At 43.7% G+C, this 24,489-nt stretch overlaps 1 long non-coding RNA gene across 2 annotated transcripts in view; it reads right to left on the reverse strand.

The window, feature by feature from the left end:
* Nucleotides 1-24,489, reverse strand: part of LOC140106193 (uncharacterized) — a 256,084-nt gene that overhangs the window by 145,088 nt on the left and 86,507 nt on the right. For both annotated transcript variants that reach the window (XR_011850718.1, XR_011850719.1), the window contains exon 2: nucleotides 20,083-20,232. This is a non-coding gene — a long non-coding RNA (uncharacterized lncRNA). The remainder of the gene's footprint in view (nucleotides 1-20,082; nucleotides 20,233-24,489) is intronic.

Consider the following 24,489-nt stretch of genomic DNA (forward strand, 5'->3'; position numbering starts at 1 on the left):
TGCTGTGTGATTTCTTCTGGAAGTTTTGTAAAAAAAAAAAAATTACAGTTTACACTTTAATTTTGAAAATGTTGAACCTGAGGCCTACGGCTAGGGGTAGAGGACAAGGGCGAGGGCGTTCAACTACTGCAGGGGTCAGAGGCCGTGGTCCTGGGCGGCGTGAGACACCACCTGCTGATGAGGGAGCAGGGGAACTCCGCAGAGCTACACTCCCTAGGTTCATGTCTCAAGTTACTGGGACTCGTGGTAGAGCACTGTTGAGGCCAGAAGAGTGCGAACAGGTGATATTGTGGATTGTGGACAATGCTTCTAGCCATTTGTCCACCAGTCAGTCTTCCACGCAGTCCACCCATGTCACCGAAATCAGCACTCCTCCAGCTCCTCCACCTCAGCTTTCTTCCCCCCAGTCTCCCCCCTCCAAGGAAGATTTGGCATTTGAAAAGGCATACTCTGAGGAACTGTTTTCTGGACCCTTCCTACCTTCACAAACCACTTGTCCGGTTGCTGCTGAGCTCTTCTCCGATGCCCAGGTTTTCCACCGGTCGCAGTCTGTGGGTCATGATGACATTGCCGACGTAGTGGAAGAAGTGTGTAAAGAGGTGTCTGACGATGAGGAGACATGGTTGTCAGACAGTGGTGAAGTTGTTGTCAGGGCGGGAAGTCCGAGGGGGGAGCAGACCGAGGGTATCAGAGGATGATGAGGTGACAGACCCAAGCTGGGTTGATAGGCCAGGTGAAGAGAGTGCTTCTGAGACGGAGGCGAGTCCTCGGCGAGAACAGGTTGGAAGAGGCAGTGGTGGGGCCAGACGGAGAGGCAGGGCCAGAGCTAGTGCATCGGTGCCAAATATTTCATGTAGTGAAGCTCCCGCGGTGAGGGCTAGATTTTCATAAGTCTGGAGGTTCTTTAAAGAAACACCGGATGACCGACGGACTGTGGTGTGCAACCTGTGCCACACCAGGATCAGCAGGGGTTCCACCACTACCAGCTTAACCACCACCACAGTATGCGCAGGCATATGAATGCTAAACACCCACTCAATGGAACCAAGACCATTCACCTCCGGCCGGGCACACCACTGCTCCTTCCACTGTGTCATCTGGTGCCTCTACTAGTCAGCCCCCTGCCCAGGACCCCAGCCCAAACACCTCCCATGCGAAAACCACACCTTCGCCTCCACGATCCAGCTCTCTATACCCCAGACGCTGGAGCGCAAGCGGAAACACAGAACAACCCACCAACACGCCAAATTACTTAGCCTGGAGATGCTGCCCTATAGGCTGGAAGAGACTGATGCCTTTTGCAACCTCATGGCGGCGGCCGCCCCTCGGTATTCGGTCCCCTGCCGCCACTACTTTTCCCGATGTGCCGTCCCTGCCCTGCACAAGCAAGTGTCAGAGAACATCATCCGTGCCCTGACCAACGCCGTTTCTGACGAGGTCCACCTGACCACGGACACGTGGACGGGTGCTGCCGGGCAGGGCCACAATCTATCGCTGACGGCACATTGGGTTAACTTGGTGGAGGCTGGGACCGAGTTTGACCCTACCTCGGTCCAGGTCTCTCAAGCCTACTATGCCTCCTCCTCCTCACACCCCTCCTCCACCTCCTCCTCTGAATTACCATCCGTGGGCATGGCACTATCAGTCAGTAGCTCTAGGCACAGCAGCAGTGCCCTCGCTAAGCGACAGCAGGTGGTGCTCAAACTGCTGAGCCTGGGCGATAAAAGGCACACTGCCCAAGAGCTATTACAGGGCATCACGGCGCAGACTGATCTGTGGCTGGCACCGCTGAACCTGAAGCCTGGCATGGTTGTGTGTGACAACAGCCATAAACTGGTGGCGGCTCTGCAACTCGGCAGACTGTCACATGTGCCTTGCCTGGCCCATGTGTTAAATCTCATAGTTCAGTGGTTCCTCAAGACATACTCCAATCTGTCTGATTTGCTCACGAAGGTGCACCGCATCTGTGCACATTTCAGCGCATTCCACTCTCAGGGCAGCGCAGTGCCGCCTCCAACCGCTCACCGACTGTTGTGCAACGTGCCCGCAAGGTGGAATTCCACATTAACCATGTTATCCTGAGTTTACCAGCAGCGCAGAGCGATTGTAGTCTGCCAGATGTCAACTTCCACCAGAACTGGTAGTAAGGTCAGTCAGCTTCCTCAAGTCTACAATGAGGAGTGGACGTGGATGTCTGATATCTGTCAGGTGCTGAGTAACTTTGAGGAGTCAACACAGATGGTCAGTGGCGATGCCACCATCATCAGCCTCACCATCCCGCTGCTTTGGCTAGTAAAAAACTCTTTGGTCAGCATGAAGTCAGAAGCTTTGCGCTCGTCACAAGAGATGGGGGAAGAAGATTCCCTTGTTGATAGCCAAAGCACCCTCAGGTTTGGTTCTCAGCGCATATCGGAGGAGGATGAGGAGGAGAATGTTGGCAAGACAGAAGAGGGGAGCATTGCTCAGTCCTTCACTGTTCAGCGTGTATGGGGTAGAAGAAGAGGAGTTGGAGGAGGAGGAAATGGACAGTCAGGCCAGTGAGGGGAGTGAATTCTTGCGCATTGGGACTCTGGCACATATGGCAGATTTCATGCTAGGCTGCCTATCCCGTGACCCTCGCGTTCAAAGAATTTATTCCAGCACCGATTACTGGGTATTCACTCTCCTGGACCCACGGTACAAGCAAAATCTTTCCACTCTCATCCTTGGAGAGGAAAGGAGTGTGAGAATGCATGAATACCAGCAGGCCCTGGTGCACAAGCTGAAACAGTATTTCCCTTCTGACAGCGCTAGCGGCAGAGGGCGTACTTCTGCGGGACAAGTAGCGAGGGAGAGTAGGCGAGCAGGCAGCTTGTCCAGCACTGGCAGGGGTACGCTTTACAAGGCCTTTGCCAGTTTTTTGTCACCCCAGCAAGACACTGTCACCTGTCCCCAGTCTCGGCAGAGTAGGGCTGATCTTTACAAAAAGATGGTGAGGGAGTACGTAGCTGACCATACCATCGTCCTAAATGATCACACAGCTCCCTACAACTACTGGATTTCAAAGCTGGACATGTGGCCTGAACTGGCGCTGTACGCCTTGGAGGTTCTTGCCTGCCCTGCCGCTATCGTGTTGTCTGAGTGGGTTTTCAGTGCAACTGGTGGCATCATCACCGATAAGCGTACACGCCTGTCGACTGACAGCGCTGACACGCTGACGCTTATCAAGATGACTAAAGCCTGGATTTCTCAGGATTTCCATTCTCCACCAGGTGAAAGAAGCGCAACCTTAATAATGTATGCACTTCTCCTCCTCATTGTCCTCCTTCTTCTCCTCTTTGTACACTAAAGCAGAGGAAACTGGCTATTTTTTGCCAGGACCAACTGTCTCTAGCTATAGTACTCTATGTATTTAATTTTTCTGGAGGGCCACCCACCCGGTCCTCTGGTTTGAAAACTTTTTTGGACTGCCACATACAGGCACTATCCAAATTTAATTGTCTCCATAGCAGCCTCCACACGTCGTCTTTTTAGCTGCCTCCACACATTGTCTCCATAGCTGCCTCCCAAAGTCGTCCATATAGCTGCCTCCTTACATCGTCCCCTTAGCAAACGAGCTGTGTCTGGCAGAATTTTGGGTTGTTTTCATGGCTTCCACATCAAACTTGTTAACTTTGACGCCACCCTGCTGTGTTATCCACAAAATATACTGGCAAACTTTTATCATTTACAGATATTATTTCAGTGCTTCTTACGCATTTGTTTACATTCCCCTCACCCGCCATAACCAAGCCAATTACTTATAAGAACAGTACTGCACTTGATCTTATACAAAAGGTTCTTAGAAGTGCTGTATGTAGTCCCCGCCTGCTTTGAAAATTATAATTTTTTCAAAGTAAACGCTTCTGGCCCCCAGGCCCATTTTGGGTGGGGAGGAGCAGAGAAGCAGGGGCTTCGACAGGAGAAAGCTTGCATGGCAGCGGACCGCCAGCTCAATCCCAAGATCCAACTAACTAGTTTTAACTGCAGCACCTTTAATCTACTACTACTTTACTGCCTCCATACATCGTCCCCTTATCAAACGAGCTGTGTCGGGCAGAATTTTCAGGTGTTTTACCAGATACATAGTGGAACTCGGCCCATCTGTCGCCGCCATGCTGTAGACCTGAAGTTGCAATCATAGCAGCGCAATATGGATGTCCCATACTGTCGCTCTTAATCATGGAGCCATTCCCGAAAAAACAATTAAAAATAGAACCGCCATGCTATTCCATTATTCCTAGAGTAAATATTCAAACGACCCTGCCTGCTTTGAAAATTATAATTTTTTCAAAGTAAACGCTTGTGGCCCCCAGGCCTATTTTGCCTCATAGTGGCCTCAGAGGCATCCATGCATACTGCCCCTGCTTTTTTCCTGTCCATTTCTTTTTTCGGGTGTTTCACCAGATACGTTATGAAACTTGGTCACTATGTCACCACCATGCTGTGTTATCGACTAAATATACCGTCAACCTTTTGTTCACATAGGAAATCATTTCAGCGCTTCTTGCTCACCTCCTTTGGTTCCTCTCTGCCGCCTTAACCAGGCAAAATACTGATACATACAGTGCTACACGTTATCCTCGCCAAAAGGAATTTTTTTAATTGGTTTGAAGCCGGAGTCTATTTGGGTTATGTCGCCATGCCACTCTCTAGCCTGCCACTGCTGCTGCTGCCTCTGCATGCCGTCTTCTATAGTGTCAGGGTCAATTATTGGATGTTTTAGATGCTTCTGTAGCCTCATTCGGTCACTCTGTCATGGCCATGCTGTTGCCCATAATTTTGGCATAATGGTGCAATTAAGCAGCCTCAGAGGTATCCATGCATGCTACCCTTGCCGTTTCCTGTCCATTTCCGTGGTGTTTCCATCATTTTCTGAGGTTTCCAGGTGTTTGGCCAAGCTTCCCTGTGCAGTCCCTTGGTCCCCTTGAAAAATGCTTGAGTCTCCCATTGACTTCAATGGGGTTCGTTATTCGAGACGAGACGACTCGAGCATCGGGAAAAGTTTGTCTCTAATAACGAGCACCCGAGAATTTTAGTGCTCGCTCATCTCTAAATAACAACCATTCGTCCATCGAGGAGATTTGTATGGCTGACAGAAACTGGACACTGTATATTGTTCCCGCCATAAATTTAAGATGAGTACTGGACAACCAAATCAACCAAAGGAAGACGGGGATAGCACCAAGAGGGTCTAGGTGGTAATTAAAGACACAAGGAGATAAAGTCAAGGGGCCGTCATCAATACTCATCGTCTTGTCAGAGTTCTGCGTTCGAGATCTGGAGCGCTCTGGAATTTCTTAGGAGGACGAAGAGGTTGCCAGGTTGGGGACAAATCCATTGGGATAGGTTGTTTGGGCCAGTCTGGTAGCACAGGATGAGTAAGCTGGAAAACTTCACAAAAAGTTGACAGTAAGTTGGAACTTGGTTCCACCCGAGTCCCCATGGCTGTTCCACAAATTTGATGTCATTGTTTGTCTTGAAAGTCCAAATAATTGTGTTAAAATCAAATTCTAGACTTTTAACCAGAAACTCAGTTTGTGTGCATGGCAAGTCTCTATTAGTGGTTAAGAACCATTCTACGGCACTTAATCCTAACGTGTGAGAATTTACTTGGGGTGTTAGTTTTGTCCTTATGGACCTTTGATAAGTGGTGGTTAATTGTAATTTTTTTTTTCTTTTCTATTGAGAATTTTCTTTTCAGATGCTTTGTTGATCAGTTTGTGATATTCTATAAGATATTCTTTTTCGGGATCCTTCTTTAGTATTTTATAATATTATTTGTCTGACAAGATTTCTTCTGCCTCCTGTAGACATGTGCTACGATCTTGTATTACAATCCCTCCTCCTTGTCTGCTGATCTAATAACTGTTATGATCATTTTTGAGCAATTTAAGGGCTATTTTCTGTTAGATTGTTATCTGATGACTGTTCTGGATTAATTTTTTGGAAGTCTTGTGCCACTAGGATGTTAAATGTATCTAAATGTGAACCCCTAGCATGTGTGAGGTTAAATTTTGATTTTTTTTTTTTTACTTTTTTGTTCTCCAGTTTATTATCCAGATTGACATCCCCTCGTAGTATTGGGACCCTCAAGAACCTTTGTGGGATCCGGTAACTTAAGCAGAGCCCTCTGGAGTTTATTTTATTTGTGGGTACAATAGTGTAGATGGGCCCAGCAGCTGGTGGAGGCCAGTTACCGTCCCATACCTGCATTTTTGTGACAGCTACCCCAAGTCCTAGTCTTCTAATGTACTTTATTTTCCAGCTCCGTGCTTATACCATGGTGCTCCTTTGCAGTAGCTTCCCTATGTTCACGCACATGCAGTTTTGATTCCAAAGAGCCAGTGTAAAAATAAAACTTCACTTTTAATTTAACAACAGGCTAAAAAGCACAATCCATTGTTGTGCTGTGCAGAACCTTTCTGAAGCTAGGCAAAACATATGTTTATACAAATCTGAACACTGTTAATCATTTGATGAGTTTGTCAAAAACGAGTCCTTGTTTCATAACCCTGTGAGTAACTAAACACATTGGGGGGAATTTACCGAGACTAGTGTTTAGACCAGGTCTGTCCTGGCTGAGGTTTCTGCAAAAGCGGGCAACTGGAGGAGATTGCATCATGATTGCCTCTGCCCGAGTGAGGTACAGTTCGGAAAAAAAAAGCAAACTGGTGGTAAATGGGAGATTTATGTGCCATCTCTGCCAGAAAACATATTCTGGTCGAAAGCCCAATATTCTCTTCATTACTGATATCAGGATGCGAGATAAAGAAGAAAGAGCAACTATTGGTAGAGAGAAGAAATACGTTTTTGATATACTCTCCAGTATCGGTCTTTTACCACTATTCTCTTTGGATTGGCTACTATTTAATGGCCCAGTGCATGCAGAAAAGTTTGGAGTCCAAGACACCAGTGTAAATAAAACGGCACCTTTTTTTACTATCAGGTTAAAAAATCCAATCCATCTAAACACTAATTGTTTTGGCTGTGAATGACTTTTCTCCAGATTTTTTTCTGGTTTTAGAAAGGCCCTAACTTGGTAAAACATTAATTGTTTACATGGATTGCGCTTTCTAACCTGTTAAAATAAAAGTGAGAGATTTTATTTTTTACACTGTTGCCTTGAACCAACCTTTCAGCTACCCAAGTCCTAGTGTGGATTGAACATGTATGCCGTCCTATACCCAATTAATTTTCTATATCTTGTGGGTTGATGGGGTAAACCCTTGTAAAAGTTCAGAAATGATCAATGGAGAACCTATAGAGTGAATGACAATAATTGTTAACTTATGGTATTACAGTTGAGGTCATCTCTTTTCTTGCCAGTGTATTATTTCCAAAGAGGAGTGGCATGAGGATATGTTGTAGATAATGGTACATTTAAAAGGAAAACGTTAACTCTAGGAATATACATATCCTGAGATATAAGTCTACCCTTTGTGTGACATGCAATCTAGCAAGGATTAAGTATGCTATAACTTGGTAAGTCAGAGACAAAGAGGTCTCAGGAAGTTGTTACTTTTCTTGGTGTAGGTTCTGTACTGTCCATGTTACATTTTTGGGAACATCCTTGCAAATTGTGTATTGGTTAGAATAAATAATATAGTATAACCTGCACAGAATTCAAGAAGAGATTTGATCGGGAAAATAAGCTTTTGAATTTTAAATGTATAAAGCCTAAAGTGTCATAGTTTCTATGTGAGATTTACTTACAGCTGTTCTTTACTGGTAAACTATTTGACTGATTTTTAGCATAATGTTAGTGACTATAATAAAAGAGTAAGATAAAATGCATCCCAGTCATAACTAAATTGCCTGTCTTTTTTGTGTCTTCAGCACCACTTGCTCAACTAAAAATTATGTGAATGTTTTCATAATGAGGATGCATTCAGATTGCAAATGTCTTCTGCTACTGGAATCTACATTCAGTAATTATGATAGAATAGCTTAAATCCATTTTCATTAGCAAACTCATCACCATTATCCAAAGTGTACACCAAGTGTGTGTGTGTATGCGCAAGTGTGTGTAAAAGTTAAATGTGTGGTGTTATTTATGTGTAATTTGACGATTACCCCCAAAAAATTTACATTTATAATATCATTTCTGCTGTCAACTTTTATAAACCCTCTGCTACAATTCATAAAATATTATCCTTGTGCTGGAGAATAAATGGAAGATTTGTTTACCAATTTAATCCTAGTTTTGACTCTTCTTTTCATTAAAATTAATAAAAGAATGTCAAACTCCCTTTTAACACTCAGCATGAGTTGTGCATCAGTAATCGTCTAGCTAAAGGTCCCTCATACGTATTAGAGAAAAACAAACCAATCCAGATTTTGCCTCATCAGCTGCATTGGTAAAATGGCTAGAGATGGAGGTTAAGTGATCTATGTCCATGACAAATCTATAACTTTATAACTTTTGAACACTTTAACTTACCAAAATTTTCTGACTTTTGTGACACATTGGGACATATTTACTAAGGTGTCTGCACCACAATTGTGTCCCATGTGACCCTTTAGCGAGTGCAGCTGCAGTAGTCTTCATGCAACACCATACGTTAGTTTGAAACCCACTAGAGGGTGCTATATATGTTATTGGGGTACTGAGCATACTATAATTCCAGTATTAATATAATATAATATATATATATAGTTACATACACATTAGAGATGATCGAGCACTAAAATGCTCGAGTGCTCGTTTTGAATAACGAACCCCATTAAAGTCAATGGGAGACCCGAGCATTTTTTAGGGGACCAAGGCCCTGCACAGGGAAGTTTGGCCAAACACCTGGAAACCTCAGAAAATGATGGAAACACCACGGAAATGGACAGGAAACAGCAGGGGCAGCATGCATGGATGCCTCAGGCTGCTTAATCGCACCATTATGCCAAAATTATGGGCAACAGCAAGGCGATGACAGAGTGACCGAATGAGGCTAGATAGCATCTAAAACATGCAATAATTGACCCTGACACTATAGAAGACGGCATGCAGAGTCAGCGGCAGCAGCAGCAGGCTAGAGAGTGGCATGGCGACATACCCTAAATGGACTCATGCTTCAAACCAATGGAGAGGAACCAAAGGAGGTGAGCAAGAAGCGCTGAAATGATTTCCTATGTGAACAAAAGGTTGATGGTATATTTACTCGATAACACAGCATGGTGGCGACATAGTGACCAAGTTCCATAACGTATCTGGTGAAACACCCAAAAAATGAGCCTGACACAGCTCGTTTGCTAAGGGGACGACATTTGAAGGCGACATGTGGAGACAACTTCCATGATTAAGAGCGACAGTATGGGGCATCCATATTGCACTGCTATGATTAAAATTTCAGGTCTCCAGCATGGCGGTGACGGATTGGCCGAGTTCCATTATGTATCTGGTTAAACACCCGAAAATTCTGCCTGACACAGCTCGTTTGATAAGGGGATGATGTATGGAGGCAGTAAGGTAGTAGTAGATTAAAGGTGCTGCAGTTAAAACTATGTTAGTTGGATCTTGGGATGGAGTTGGCGGTCCGCTGCCAGGCGAGCAATCGCCTGTCCAAGCCCTTGTCTCTCGGCTCCCAAAATGGGCCAGGGAGCCAGAAGCTTTTACTTTGAAAAAATTACAATTTTCAAAGCAAGGCGGGGGCTAAAAACAGCACTTCTAAGAACCTTTTGTATAAGATCAAGTGTAGTACTGTCCTTGGCCTGGTTATGGCGGGGGAGGGGAACGTAAACACATGTGCAAGTAGCGCTGAAATTATATCGATAAATGATAAAAGATTGGCGGTATATTTTGTGGATAACACAGCAGGGTGGCGACAAAGTTAACAAGTTTGATGTGGAAGCCGTGAAAACCACCCAAAATTCTGCCTGACACAGCTCGTTTGCTAAGGGGACGATGTATGGAGGCAGCTATGTGGACGACTTTTTGAGGCAGCTATGGAGATGACGTGTGGAGGTAGCAATGCAGACAAAGTGTGGAGGCAGCTATAAAGACGAAGTGTGGAGGCTGCTATGGAGACAATTTAATTTGGATAGTGCCTGTATGTGGCACTCCCAAAAATTGTTTAAAACAGAGGACCGGCCCTCCAGAAAAATTAAATACATAGAGTACTATAGCTAGAGCCAGTTGGCCCTGGCAAAAAAATATCCAGTTTCCTCTGCTTTAGTGTACAAAGAGGAGAAGAAGGAGGAGAATGAGGAGGAAGAGTGCATACATTATTCAGGTTGAGCTGCTTTTACCTGGTGGAGAATGGAAATCCTGAGAAATCCAGGCTTCATTCATCTTGACAAGCATCAGCCTGTCAGCACTGTCAGTCAACAGGCGTGTGCGCTTATCAGTGATGATGCCACCAGTTGCACTGAAAACCCGCTCTGACAACACACTAGCGGCAGGGGAGGCAAGAACCTCCAAGGCGTACAGCACCAGTTCGTGCCACATGTCCAGCTTTGAAATCCAGTAGTTGTAGGGAGCTGTGTGATCATTTAGGACGATGGTATGGTCAGCTACGTACTCCCTCACCATCTTTCTGTAAAGATCAGCCCTACTCTGTAGAGACTGGGGACAGGTGACAGTGTCTTGCTGGGGTGACATAAAACTGGCAAAGGCCTTGTAAAGCGTACCCCTGCCAGTGCTGGACAAGCTGCCTGCTCGCCTACTCTCCCTTGCTACTTGTCCCGCAGAATGGAAATACTGTTTCAGCTTGTGCACCAGGGCCTGCTGGTATTCATGTATTTTCACACTCCTTTCCTCTCCAGGGATGAGAGTAGAAAGATTTTGCCCCTATCGTGGGTCCAGGTGAGTGAATACCCAATAATCAGTGCTGGAATAAATTCTTTGTACGCGAAGGTCACGGGATAGGCAGCCTAGCATGAAATCTGCCATATGAGTCCCAACGCGCAAGGATTCATTCCCCTCACTGGCCATTTCCTCCTCCAACTACTCTTCTTCTGCCCATACATGCTGAACAGTGAAGGACTGAGCAATGCTCCCATCTTCTGTCTCGCCAACATTCTCTTCCTCCTCATCCTCCTCCACCTCTTCCGATACGCGCTGAAAAACAGAACTGAGGGTGCTTTGGCTATCAACAAGGGAATCTTCTTCCCCCGTCTCTTGTGACGAGCACAAAGCTTCCGACTTCATGCTGACCAGAGAGTTTTTCAACAGGCCAAGCAGCGGGGTGGCGAGGCTGATGATGGTGGCATCGCCACTGACCATCTGTGTTGACTCCTCAAAGTTACTCAGCACCTGATAGATATCAGACATCCACGTGCACTCCTCATATTTGAGGACTTGAAGAAGCTGACTGACCTGACTACCAGTTCTGGTGGAAGTTGACATCCGACAGTCTACAATTGATCTGCGCTGCTGGTAAACTCAGGATAACATGGTTAATGTGAAATTCCACCTCGTGGGCACGTCGCACAACAGTCGGTGAGCGGGCAGTTGGAGGCGGCGCTGCGCTGCCCTGAGAGTGGCAGCATCTGTGCTGGACTTCCTAATATGCGCCCAGATGTGGCGCACCTTCGTGAGCAAATCAGACAGATTGGGGTATGTCTTGAGGAACCGCTGCACTATGAGATTTAACACACGGGCCAGGCATGGCACATGTGTAAGTCTGCTGAGTTGCAGAGCTGCTTCCAGGTTATGGCCGTTGTCACACACAACCATGCCTGGCTTCAGGTTCAGCGGTGCCAGCCACAGATCAGTCTGCGCCCTGATGCCTAATAGCTCTTGGGCGGTGTGCCTTTTACCGCCTAGGCTCAGCAGTTTGAGCACCGCCTGCTGTCGCTTAGCAACGGCACTGCTGCTGTGCCTAGACCTACTGACTGATGGCGCCATGCCCCTGGATGGTAATTCAGAGAAGGAGCTGGAGGAGGGGTGGGAGAAGGAGGCATAGTAGGCCTGAGAGACCTGGACCGAGGTAGGCCCCGCAATCCTCGGCGTCGGCAGTATATGAGCGGCTCCAGGGTCAGAATCGGTCCCAGCCTCCTTCAAGTTAACCCAATGTGCCGTCAGCGATATATAGTGGCCCTCGTCCACATGTCCGTGGTCAGGTGGACCTTGTCAGAAACGGCGTTGGTCAGGGCACGGAGGATGTTCTCTGACACGTGCTTGTGCAGGGCTGGGACGGCACACCGGGAAAAGTAGTGGCGGCTGGGGACCAAATACCGAGGGGCGGCTGCCGCCATGAGATTGCAAAAGGCCTCGGTCTCTACCAGCCTATAGGGCAGCATCTCCAGGCTTAGTAATTTGGAGATGTGCATGTTGAGGGATTGGGCGTGTGGGTGGGTTGCACTGTATCTCCAGCGTCTGGGCTATAGAGAGCTGGATGCTGTGCATGGAGACATGGGTGGACGCTTTGGAGGATCGTGGAGGCGAAGGTGTGGTTTTTGCCCGGGAGTTGTTTGTTCCGGGGTCCTGGGCAGGGGGCTGACTAGCAGAGGCAGCAAATGACACAGGGGAAGGAGCAGTGGTGTGCCCGGCCGGAGGTGAATGGCCTTGGTTCCATTGAGTAGGGTGTTTAGCAATCATTTGCCTGCGCATACTGGTGGTGGTTAAGCTAGTAGTGGTGGAACCCCTGCTGATCCACAGGTTGCACACCACAGTCTCTCGGTCACCTCATCATCCTCCGATCCCTCAGTCTGCTCCCCCCTCAGACATCCTGCCCTGACAACAACTTCACCATTGTCTGACAACGTGTCTCCTCATCGTCCACCACCTCTTTACAGACTTCTTTCACTCTGTCAAGGTGGTCATCATGACCCACAGACTTGGACTAGTGGAAAACCTGGGCATCGGGAAAGAGATCAGCAGCAACCAGTGGTTTGTGACTCTGGGAAGGGTCCAGAAAAGAGTTCCTCAGAGTATGCCGGTTCAAATGCCAAATTTTCCTGGGAGGGGGCAGACTGGGGGGAAGGAGGTTGAGGAGCTGGAGGAGTGCTCACTCGGGTAACATGGGTGGACTGCGTGGAAGACTGACTGGTGGACAAATGGCTAGAAGCATTGTCGGCAATCCACAACATCACCTGTTCGCACTGTTCTGGCCTCACCAGTGCTCTACCACAAGTCCCAGTAACTTGAGACATGAAGCTAGGCAGTGTAGCTTTCTCCCTCATCAGCAGGTGGTGTCTCTCCCCGCCCTCGCCCTCGACCTCTACCCCTAGCTCTCGGGTTCAACATTTTCAAAATTAAAGTCTATTATATAGACAAAACAGAAATATAAACAGTAAATGTTTTTTTGTTTTTTTTTTATTTTATTTTTTGTGTTTTTTTGTGCCTAATTCACTCAAACCCCTAATAAATTGTCCCACTTATGTGTTTGAGATGGATATGTGTGTCACTAAGAGCTAAATAGAACGTTTGCATGTCTCCCTGCAAATTCGTCACAATATGGTACTAGCTGCACTACTAGTGCCAGCAAGCCCAGCCATTAGCAAATAAAAAAAAAATTAAATATAACGTTATTGTAGCCCTAAGAAGGGCTGTTGGGTTCTTGTAGACTCACTCCTGCCTAACAGTAAGCTAATATAACACCCTAACGCTATCCCTGCAGCAGCAGCAGCTCTCTCCCTAATGGCATCCAGACAGAGAATGATCCGAGCAGCGCGGGCAGGGGCTAGTATATATAAGTGATGCTTGGTGTAGTGCAGAGTCTCCTGGCATGTGATTGGCTCGGTTTATGGCCGCCAAAAATCTAAACACCGCGAGATGCCATTTTCTCGAGCAAGAGAAATACTCGTCTGAGCACCGAGCAGTTGCGAGTATGTTAGCTCATCTCTAATACACATACATATATTATTTAATGAAGAGATATTTTATATTTGTGGGAATGTGTGGTTAGTTGTGTTGTAAGGGGTATAAAGTATTTAGGAGCACAGTGTTGTTATCCAAGTGACTTCATACTGTAAGTGACTGTGGTGGAGATGTGCTGCATGGAGCTGAAGGTTTCAGGCCATCATTTCAGCAGTGATACTTCATGGATGGAAGAACCCAGAATAAAGTCCTATTCCTGATGGAAAAGATTGTCATCTATAAGCTTCTAAATACTTTCAACATTTAATGATCAGGATGTGGACACCTTTAAAAAGATTTGTCAGATTTATTAGCAGGGGAAAGAGGTAGGCTACTGAAGGATTAAAGGGAGGAGGGCAGCACTTTAATTTGTGCCTCACGGCCTCAGAAAAAGCTTTGTTCCCATGTCCGCTGTGTTTATAGCGATTTCCCGTTGTGACCCCTGTTCTGTTCCTGACCAAGCTCCTTTGCTGCCTGTCTTGACCTGTTGCTATGTCCCCGACTCTGATCCTGTACTGCCAGTCCTGACCTCCTGCCTGTTCCCGACGAAGATTCTGCCCGGCGTCTATGTACCTCACCTTGGCTGCCACTGCGGACAAAGTCACACCTGTGGAACAACCTGATGGTACCGCACCGCAGAGAGTCCAACCCGCTTTGCGGTGGGCTCTGTTGAAAATTGTGTGCCACTTAGACTCCAGTCCCAGGTGTCGGCTTACATCACCATCCACAGTGGTCCAGTGGGTCCACTACCCCTGGAGCCTGACACCCTGCTGTTCGCATTCTGGGTCTGGGTTTACAAAAAGGCACACAGCCTCTGAGTAGCCCTTAGTTATCACAGGCATGTTCACCGTAGGCATGCCTGTGATTGGCCAGCCTGGACATGTGACATGGTCGGAGAAGGATCACTTGTACAGGCAATTCCACACAGGAGACAGAGCTAGGGAGAGGTTGGTGCTATTTATGGGGTCAGTCTGATAGGCAAGGACTTCTCAAAAAACAGCAATTGCCCTTGTGTGGGCACTTTGGTGCTGTTATTTGGGACAGATGTAAAATAAATTACTCTGAAGAATTGCATTAGGCTACTACCGTGCAAGGAAAGTCTTAATGCTTATTGAGGATTATAAAGCAATACTTGGAAATACCATACAGGAATATAAGCATTTACTGCATCATTCAGCAAGATCTCCAATGTCCTGTCTCTATCATTTAAAGCTCCAGAAAATTCATAAAGGTGCTCCAATCAGTGAATAACATGCACTAATACCTTGATAGTAAAGGTTCATCAGTGAATAGCATGCTCTTACACCAAGTTTGTAAAGGTGCGCACTTATTCCAAGATTGTAAATGTATATCTGTGAGTGAATATTGCCCAATAATACCAAGAATGTAAAAGGTGCTCCTGTCAGGGAATAGGGGACAACAATAGTTAGTAAAAAAGCTCCTGTCAATGACTAGCACTCAGTATTACCAAGATTGTAAAGGAGCACCTGTCAGTGAATAGCATGCATTAATACCTATATCGTGAAGGTGCTTCTGTCAGTGAATACCAAGATTGTATAGGTGTTCCTGACAGTTAATACCATTCACTTATACCAAGATCTTAAAGTTGCTCCTGTCAGTGAATAATGTGCACTAAAACCTGGATTATTAAAAGGACTGGACTTTTAAAATGCAGAAAGCAAAGAAATTAAGGGACCGGGACATGGCCGTGGTGATTGAGCTGATGTTGCAGAGGAGATGTGTTCAATTTCTGCCTGCTCCAAGTTGCTCTGCTAAAAGTCGACACCAGGGTGTGCAGCATGTACTGTTAGGCCCCAATAAGCCATACAAACGTTGAGGTATTGGTAAGTTACATGGCAGACAGTACAATCATCCTCAGTTGGATGTGCAGAGCCCTCCACCTTAGCCCCTTCAAAGTAGCAAAGACATTTCAGCCACAGTATGCAGCAGTTAATGCTGTAATTTGACTTTCTAAGCCATGATTCTGTGGACCAATTACCTGTCCCTGTCCCAGTAGCAGACATAGAGTTCCAAGGTTGCTAAGAACTTTCACTGGATGATGAGGAGGGGTGGATGTTGTCCTTTAAAAGAGACTTATAATAACCATGAAACACAACAGCCAATGGCTGTCTACAAAGTGCAAAGTGAGAAGCAGCAAAGGGCTTGGCCCACTCTGTATCACCACCTCCCAAGTCCACCCTCATCCTTTCAGCTCACCATCCCCCAAATAATGGAGAGAAAGCGGAAGTTTGGTCCATCCAATGCTCAAGCTCTGATCCTGATTAGGAGCTTTCCACATAGCTGGCCTGGTTGGTCCCATTCAGGCTGGTTGAGATGAACATCTTAAGAGATCTGTCGATGACGACTGATCCACAGTATAAAGTTACTTGAACTTTAATGTGAAATTTTGACTTTCCGCATTCCCCGAACATAAACATGAAATTTGAATTTATGTATTTACGGAACTTGAACATGAAATTTAGATTTTCCATATTGCTTTCACTTGAATTAGAAATTTTGACAATGCACATTACCAGAAGTAGTGAGAAGAGGAGTTTCTCATTTTTATGATTCCACTTAAATCCTCTACGTAAGTAACTGGGTCTAAACACCCATCCACTGCGTTGAGAGGTAGGGTTTGTAGTTTTCCCTTTGTTTCTTTTAATGCAGAGAGAATGATTGGGCCAGAGTATCTTTAAACGCTGTGACATCTTTTTTTAATTTTTTAATATGATTGGATCTTCATGATTTTATATTATTTTACGAACTTTTCCAAGCCCATTGAAGACAGGCCCTGTTATTCCCACTATTTTCATCCTTCACTACCTCATTTTACACATGTTACAGACCCCAGGGACCCCATTGTCTTAAACTGAAATTCCCATGTTTAGGTCACAGTTTGTTCTGAAGTCCAGGTTCAAAACTAAATTTTGTGAAATGTAGATGAACCTGTCAAATTTCTATTGACCCACTCAAGAGAGTGGTAACATTTTATTTTCTCCAAGTTTGGTTAGCATCAGATAACTAAAACCTTTTAAACCCATAACTTTAAAACAGATGAATTATAAAAAATTGATCAGTGGCAACAAAATGAAATACTGTATGTTATTCAGCATTTGTACTTGCTAACTAGTTATCTTTAAAGAAAAAATGGCATTTATTTTAGTAATAAATCAACTCCACCATTCCAATTCCTATACTAATCATTAAGTCTTAATTTACTTCTCCAATTCACCTTCAGTAACAATGAGTAGGGAGGTCACTAATTGATTTGGTTATATGACCAGAACAGTATTTAGAGAGTAGGAAGAACAGGCGAAGAAGTTGTTTGAGGCAAATTCTGGCTAGAATTAGTTTTACTGTCTCATTTCACTGTTCAATTCACAGTTAAATGACTGCAATGTTTTCTACACCAAATGGAAACAAGTGTGCAAAGGAGTGCATATAGGCCTTAATAGTATAAAAGAGAAGACAAAGGATCTTGCAGTTGAAAATCAACATTGCATTCACCAAATTTTGCCCAAATCACTCTCTATGACTCAAGGATCATCATAGACTAGGTTTTGGTATGAAATTTTCCCCCTTCACTTTTCAAAATGTACTTATTAACCACAATATACAGGAGCCATTGTCTGGCTGCTGGCTAATGTGGCAGTTAGCAACCAATCACAGTTCAGCTTCTATTTTGCTGCATCATTAATATGAGCTCTGAGCTTTCATTGGCTACTAAAGGCAAAGAGTAAAAGACTTATGTGTGAGGTAATATGGATATAGAGTGAGACAGCGAAACAGAGACACAGACAAAGAAACACAGGTAGACTAAATAACACAGATAGACAAAGACAGACAGAAAGACACAGAGAGATAGATATAAAATATTTTTTGTTAACCCATTCTATTTTGCTATAGCTAAGAGCAATTATTTACTATCCCAGGCAATGCCGGGGGCTACAGCTAGTAAAGGATAAATTTGCTATCAAAAGCTCTCATTTTCTTTTGTATCCAACAGGGAACCACATTTATGCTTGAGAAGTACCTTAAGTCTCCACACACCCGAAAGGTGCAGTTCCCATAAGGAGAGCTCTTACTTCTAGACTCTAGTCAATATTCTCTAACTCCAATAAACCAGTTCCCTACACTATACTGACCTCTGCAGACCTCTCATAGCTGTCTAGAGCTGGATAAAGTACAAAAAAAAAAAAAAAATCGCCCTACCAAAGAGTAGTAAGTAGAGTCAAATCAGGTGGACTAGCCCACAGCTGTCCCAGATTGGCTAGATTGTATGCCTATAGTGGTGATGACTGCACACTGTCCAGTAACCTGGATATAAGTGTCCAGTAGGGCTTCATGAAATTCGGAAAACAAAAACTGGACTCCTAGGTGTCACTTCCACATAGGCAGAATAATTGTATTCATTAATGCAAGGATGATTCTTTTCAAGGGAAGACCTCCCTCTTTATCAGATCCTTTATGATCAGATAGTATACATATCTAAAAAGGAAGAAGCTACAGGGCATACACATGTAATAAAAGCAAGATACATGAAATAAAAATGAAAATCAAAAGAGCATTTTTAAAATATATACACACACACATATACACATACATACATATATAAATAAATAAAACAAGAAGTGAGATATATACATGCTTTAAGGTAGAATATGAATCAAAATATTCATTTGATTAGACAAAAAAATCCTAAATAAATTAATAGATAAAATAATCCATATAATTATAAAATGCTGGACAATAAATAGGAAAGCATATGGTGGGGGGTAGGGGAGAGTACATGAGTAATGTAAATAAGGGGGAAAAGGAATAGAATATAGAAGCTATAGATTAGAAATACATAAGAACTGGAAGCTTGATAGAGTTGTTTATACATGGAAATATATATATATATATATATATATATATATATATATATATATATCTGCAGGGTAGGGTGAATTGGTGTAAAGATGGTAGTTGGAACACTGAGTTATCAATAAGAAGAGAGCTATTCCTTTGCAAGGAAAATTTGAAACTCAAATTGACTGGGAGCAGGGGTATACAATGTGCTGCAGGTAAAGTGGTGAAGGTATTTGGCGCTTTTTTATAGCCATTTTTTTTTAAATCTGGTTGGGTGTGAGAAGATTCACAGTCTGATCACTAGAGAGGTTGGGGGTTTTGTTTTTTAAGGGGTCAAGGAGTGGTACAAATGCATTTGGCGGTCTGTGTAGGTGACTATTGAAAAAAGTTCTCTAAGTGTATATATCCCATTTTCCCTTGTTGTGATATATATGCTTTTATTACATGTGTATACCACACTATCTACCGTATATACTCGAGTAAAAGCCAACCCAAGTATAAGCCGAGGCCCCTAATTTTACCACAAAACCTGGGAAAACCTATTGACTCAAGTATAAGCCGAGAGTGGGAAATGCATTGGTCACAGCCTCCCCATTATATAGCCTGCCGGACCCTGTCCCATAGTATATAGCCAGCACCTGCCCCCCAGTATATAGCCTGCCAACCCATACCCCCAGTATATAGCATGCCAGCCAATATCTCCCAGTATATAGCCAGCCCACTGCCCCAGTATATAGCCAGCAGCGGGGGAACCCGGAAAGGTGAGTTTTGATATATATTTCTTACTCGAGTATAAGCCGAGTTTGGGTTTTCAGCACATTTTTTTTGTGCTGAAAAACTAGGCTTATACTCGAGTATATATGGTACTCTTTTTACATAAGTATACATTCTGATTATATAGGATCTGATGAAAAGGGAGAAACACCCTCAAAATGCATCATCCATTTATCTGCCTATGTGGCAGTGGCACCATGGAATTTGTTTTCGGTCTATAGTTGGGAATCTCTTCCTTCTGATATAGATGCTGTATACTGGTCTGGTTTTTATCCTGCATCATGTCATTAGGTTTCCTCAAAGTCATAATTGACTGGGAACCATTTTAGCAGAGAGAGTGGAATATGATTTACTACTCTTTGTGTGCTGTTTATGGAAGACATTGTGCCAGCTAATCCCCACCCACTAAATAAAGGAAAAAATAAAAAATGTTTAGCAAATTGAGAAGGGGAAAACTGGTTTGCAATGCAGAATGCAAGACATGGATATTGGATGCAGAATATATGTAATGGTCAGAATTGTTCTGAAAGGTGAACTACAACAATCCTTAGAATTTAGAAAGGTTGAGTAATTTTCTTGTACAATAATGAGACTAAATTGGTAAAATCGAAAATGGTTTGATGTTTTAGATATTATCTTACCTTTCTATTAATAGTCGAAAGCCATCGTAGATCTAAAACATAAAGCTAATGATTTTTCTTTATTCAGCTCTTCACTTTCACGTTAAATCCTTCACTTCTGCTCTGTCCTTGATCATGTTCTTGTAGCTTTGTGTATTTGAAGTTTCCAAACTGAGAAAAAAAAAAAATCCATCAAAGTAAATCATAGAACTTGACCAAGCATACACAGATTTATTATAACATAAAATGTCATAATAAACAATGTCTCTGGGTTGTAAAACAACTATGTTCAAGTGAAAACTCTACTGCACCTCTGTTGAGATAACATTCATTTTATTAATGTCATCTACTGTACAAGTTCTTAAATTCCGATGATGTTTCCACTAGGATAATAGCTTTTCTTTCTGAAAAACATAGTTAGCGTTATACTGCAAAAACTTTAAAAACTTTGTTGTGATTAAAATATACAAAACTATACCAAAAACATAAACGATAGTTTAATTGTCAATTGTGCGCGATTTATAACTACGGTAACCTCGTAATAACGAGTGCCTTAACACTACTAGAGGGCATGATCATTGCTGTTAACCTCCTAAATGCCATGGTCAATGCAATTAAAATATTTTGATAGACCAGGCATTTTGGCACATGTCAATGCCAAACATGTTTATGATTTTGTTTAATTTTTATATCAGTTCTAAGGAAAGGAAGTGTGTCACGGCGAGGACGCCGCCGCCTCGTCACGTGACGTGGGGTGCAACTGTACGGATTAATTTAGCCTACTCAAACTTGCGCTCACCTTTCACTCAGGACACAAATTGAGCCTAAATCACACCTCATACAGCTCCAGCACCCCAGGACCAGACCCGCTGCCACCACTTATTGCATTTATACTGGGACCAATAAGTATCCCACTCTACATCAATTCTTGCTCTCAAGCAGTCACCTTGTCACACCACTAGACATGCACACTCAGCACTCACACAGCTAAGCACACTTCACAAGGCTATGAGTTCGCAGAGCATACAGGGACCAAAATTAAAGTGAAAAGCTTTAATTACAAAAAGTTGATCAGGGCATAAGAAGATATTAAAAACAAAAGAATTACAAAATAAAATGACACACAACACGGCAAAACAGTTATAAAATAAAAAGGGAGAAAAATAACAGAAACTTACAAACTTAAAGTAAATCCTGATCCCTGGAGGTGGGAGAAATGAGGAACACACTCAGCTTGTCAAGCAGCCCCCAAAATGTGAACACCAATTCTTGGATTTCATATTGTTTTATAACTTCTCAGTTTGGTTCAGATTTCAGAACCTCCCATTCATTAATTAGTCCAGAGGGTCATTCACGATTGGGCAAAGTGTTAATGAGGGGGGAGAGTCCAGGAATATTGAAACAGTCTTTTGTTTCCAAATCCTGATGCAGAAGAGGGGGGGTAGGGAGACCAAATGTCCTTTGGGGTCTGAACAGACCAGTCTTCACTTCAGAGGTTATCAGGCTGTAAAAGCTCCAGGATGTCATAAAAGCTGCCTGGACGCTTCAATAGATGCCAAATATTTAAACAAAGTTTGTAATTACCCTGTAGTTAAACCCATCTTATACATTCACAATTAATATCTCCTTGACAAAGTGATTTTAACATTTCGTTTTTATGAAAAAAATTTAATCTTTTCCTTTTTTTCCTAATTATATTTTTAGATCTGTTGAATTGAATTGATTCTATTTGATTCTAACATATATTCCAATACTACAGTATTGCAGTAGGTGGGGAATTTCCTACTGTTAAAGATTTGCTGTGTAACATATACTGACAATGATATCACAGGCTTTTTGGGTGGCATTTAAATAGGTCGGTGTAACATATTGCGGGTTTGGATGCTGAGTGTTTAACCACTTTCCTTCATGGGGCAGCAAGGTGTAAATTTAACTATTTTCAAAATATTTAGCTGTAATGCTTAGTTAGACACAGTCCTCTCTACCCTGTCCTTTTTCTTTACCATTTGTCTTTATGGTAACCTGTAACCATATCTTGAAATATTAATTTCCAAATTGGACAAAAATACTCCAATTCACAAGGGTAATTAATGAGTGGAAAGTAGACACTAACAGTAGAAGACACAGACATCTGTGACATCATCCCTAATAATCAAAGATTGTACTACAATTAGTAAAAACATTAAATATTACAAAAGAAAGTTAGAAAATGAAGAATGAATGAACAGTTTTACCCTTTGGTATGTCAGAGACCTATGGACTTTAGGTTGCATGTAAAAGACATTCTAATTAGTTTGTGTATTATCAAAAAATAAGTTTTCCTTTTCATACAAGGATTTAAAACCAGGGCAAATCATCAGTTTAGTTAGGTTTTAAAGATAACAATAGGGTTAGAGGGGAACATGATAAGTACAGTTGTGAAGCTGGCACTTAGCCTCCACAAAATATAGAATGATGGATCAAGGGAACGTATTCACCTTTTATCTACACCTTGATTACAAAATTATTGTTTGATCCCATAGTCTGTATGACCAAAGGTTTTTCATCCAACAATTCTACTATTCTACTACACTGTCAGAAAGCAATTGTATAGCAGAAATCTAACCCAAATAGCAAGGCACATGTCGGTTATGGGTGCATGGAGAGGGCTCACGGGCTGAGCCTTCTCTATAGCCGGTAAGCAAGGATGGGGCGTTACTAGGAAGGGGGCAACAATTATGGGAAGTAAAGAATAGGTTCTTTCTTCTATTGTGTTAGGGGTCACAGTGAGAGGGAACTAGTGGGGTATACAGGGATTAAGTGGGTGGAATCATCTTGTCACTTTGGTGTAGCACTTTATAAGCACTATTGCACCTTATTCCTTCACCTTCTTTCTCCTAGATAATATAATCACTTGTCGTAATCATATCCTATCATCATTCTCCTCTTTGAGCCATTATGAACAATTATTTAAGCATATACCATCTTTTTCTTATGAGGTAGAGAGAACCCACACCATGAGGGTCTTTGTAATTTATAGAAAATCATTTATGTCAAGATAACCATTTTCTAATAACTTTAAAATTAATTCTTTGATTGCACTGTATTGGATATGCACTAGGGGTATTAAGATTAATAATTTAGAGCGATTTATATTGTTTTCAAAAGAACTTTTCTAGAGATATATATATATATATCAATGCTGTTGTAACGGGTCACACAGAACTAAAAGTCTCTATGGGAAGAGTCCGGAGGGAGGAGTCTGTGGACCAGTGGACCCTCTGGACCACCACAGGAGATGGTATGCGGCCCGCAGTGGCAGCCAAGGTACAGGGATGTGCAGGAAACAGTCCAAGCCTGGGATGACAGCAGCAACACAGAGGAACACTGGTAACGCTGGCACGGACTGCAGACACCGCTGGACGGGAACCCTGGAAGGCACAGCAGGAAGCGTATGGGAATGCTGGAGACAGGAAACACGGAGGCGTCTGGAAACGCTGGAAGACAGGACACATCAGGAGCGTATGGGAACGCTGTAGACACACAGGAACACAGGAAAGCGTCTGGAAACGCTAATGGGCTTTCTCTTCCACAGGAACGGCTTAGGGAAGCCTGGCATGGAAACCATAGGAGATTCTAGGAGAAGATCCAGCCGGGATAGAAGGGAGGTGCCGGATTAAGAGGACAAGACAGATTAGCAGCAGCCAATCAGGGGGACGCTGGCCCTTTAAGGCTAGAGAAGTCCGCGTGCGCCCTCTAGTGGTGAGAGCATGCGACTGCAGGCAAGGAGACGTGCGGCCTACACGCCGGGAGCCGGAGCACAGACAGGAGCTAGGAGAGGTAAGTGAGGGCAGGGAGACGGGGACCGGCAGGCAGCGGAGCACAGGTGTACCCGCGATCCGAGACATGGATCGTGGGAGCACCCATGACAGCTGTCAGTAATCAGGTGTATCAGTCGCTATAAATAGTTAACAATTAACGCATGTCGGTAAGCTTCGGAAGAAGCCGTAAAGGTGAATCTCTGAGTCGGGCAAGGAGGACCGAACATGCAATCTTTTTTATTGAAGGCCTTTTTAATTTTATGTTTTGTAAGTATATCAATTAAACTCTTTAAATTTAGGAAGTAAAAAACCTGTTGCACTATTGCGTCCTCTTTCTTTCTGCTATGGGAGAGGAGTTGAAGTGCGCTAGAGCTCGATGGAACTAACAGCAGAAAGGTGCAGTTTCCCAGTCGGAAGACCGGACCCTTGCATCCGGAACTAGCAGTGAACCAAGAGCTCCACGAACAACTGTAGCCGGTAAAGCGCTAACCCAGGAAACGGAGAGGGCAATAGGAGTTTGTGGTAAACCACACAGGGACAGCATGTTGCTGAAAGAGGAGACATGGTGATGCCAGGCCTAATGGAGCAGATAGAGAACAGGTACAATGCGAGGACCTGCGTTCAATGA

This window comes from Engystomops pustulosus, chromosome 11, assembly GCF_040894005.1.
Source record: "Engystomops pustulosus chromosome 11, aEngPut4.maternal, whole genome shotgun sequence".
NCBI lineage: Eukaryota > Metazoa > Chordata > Amphibia > Anura > Leptodactylidae > Engystomops > Engystomops pustulosus.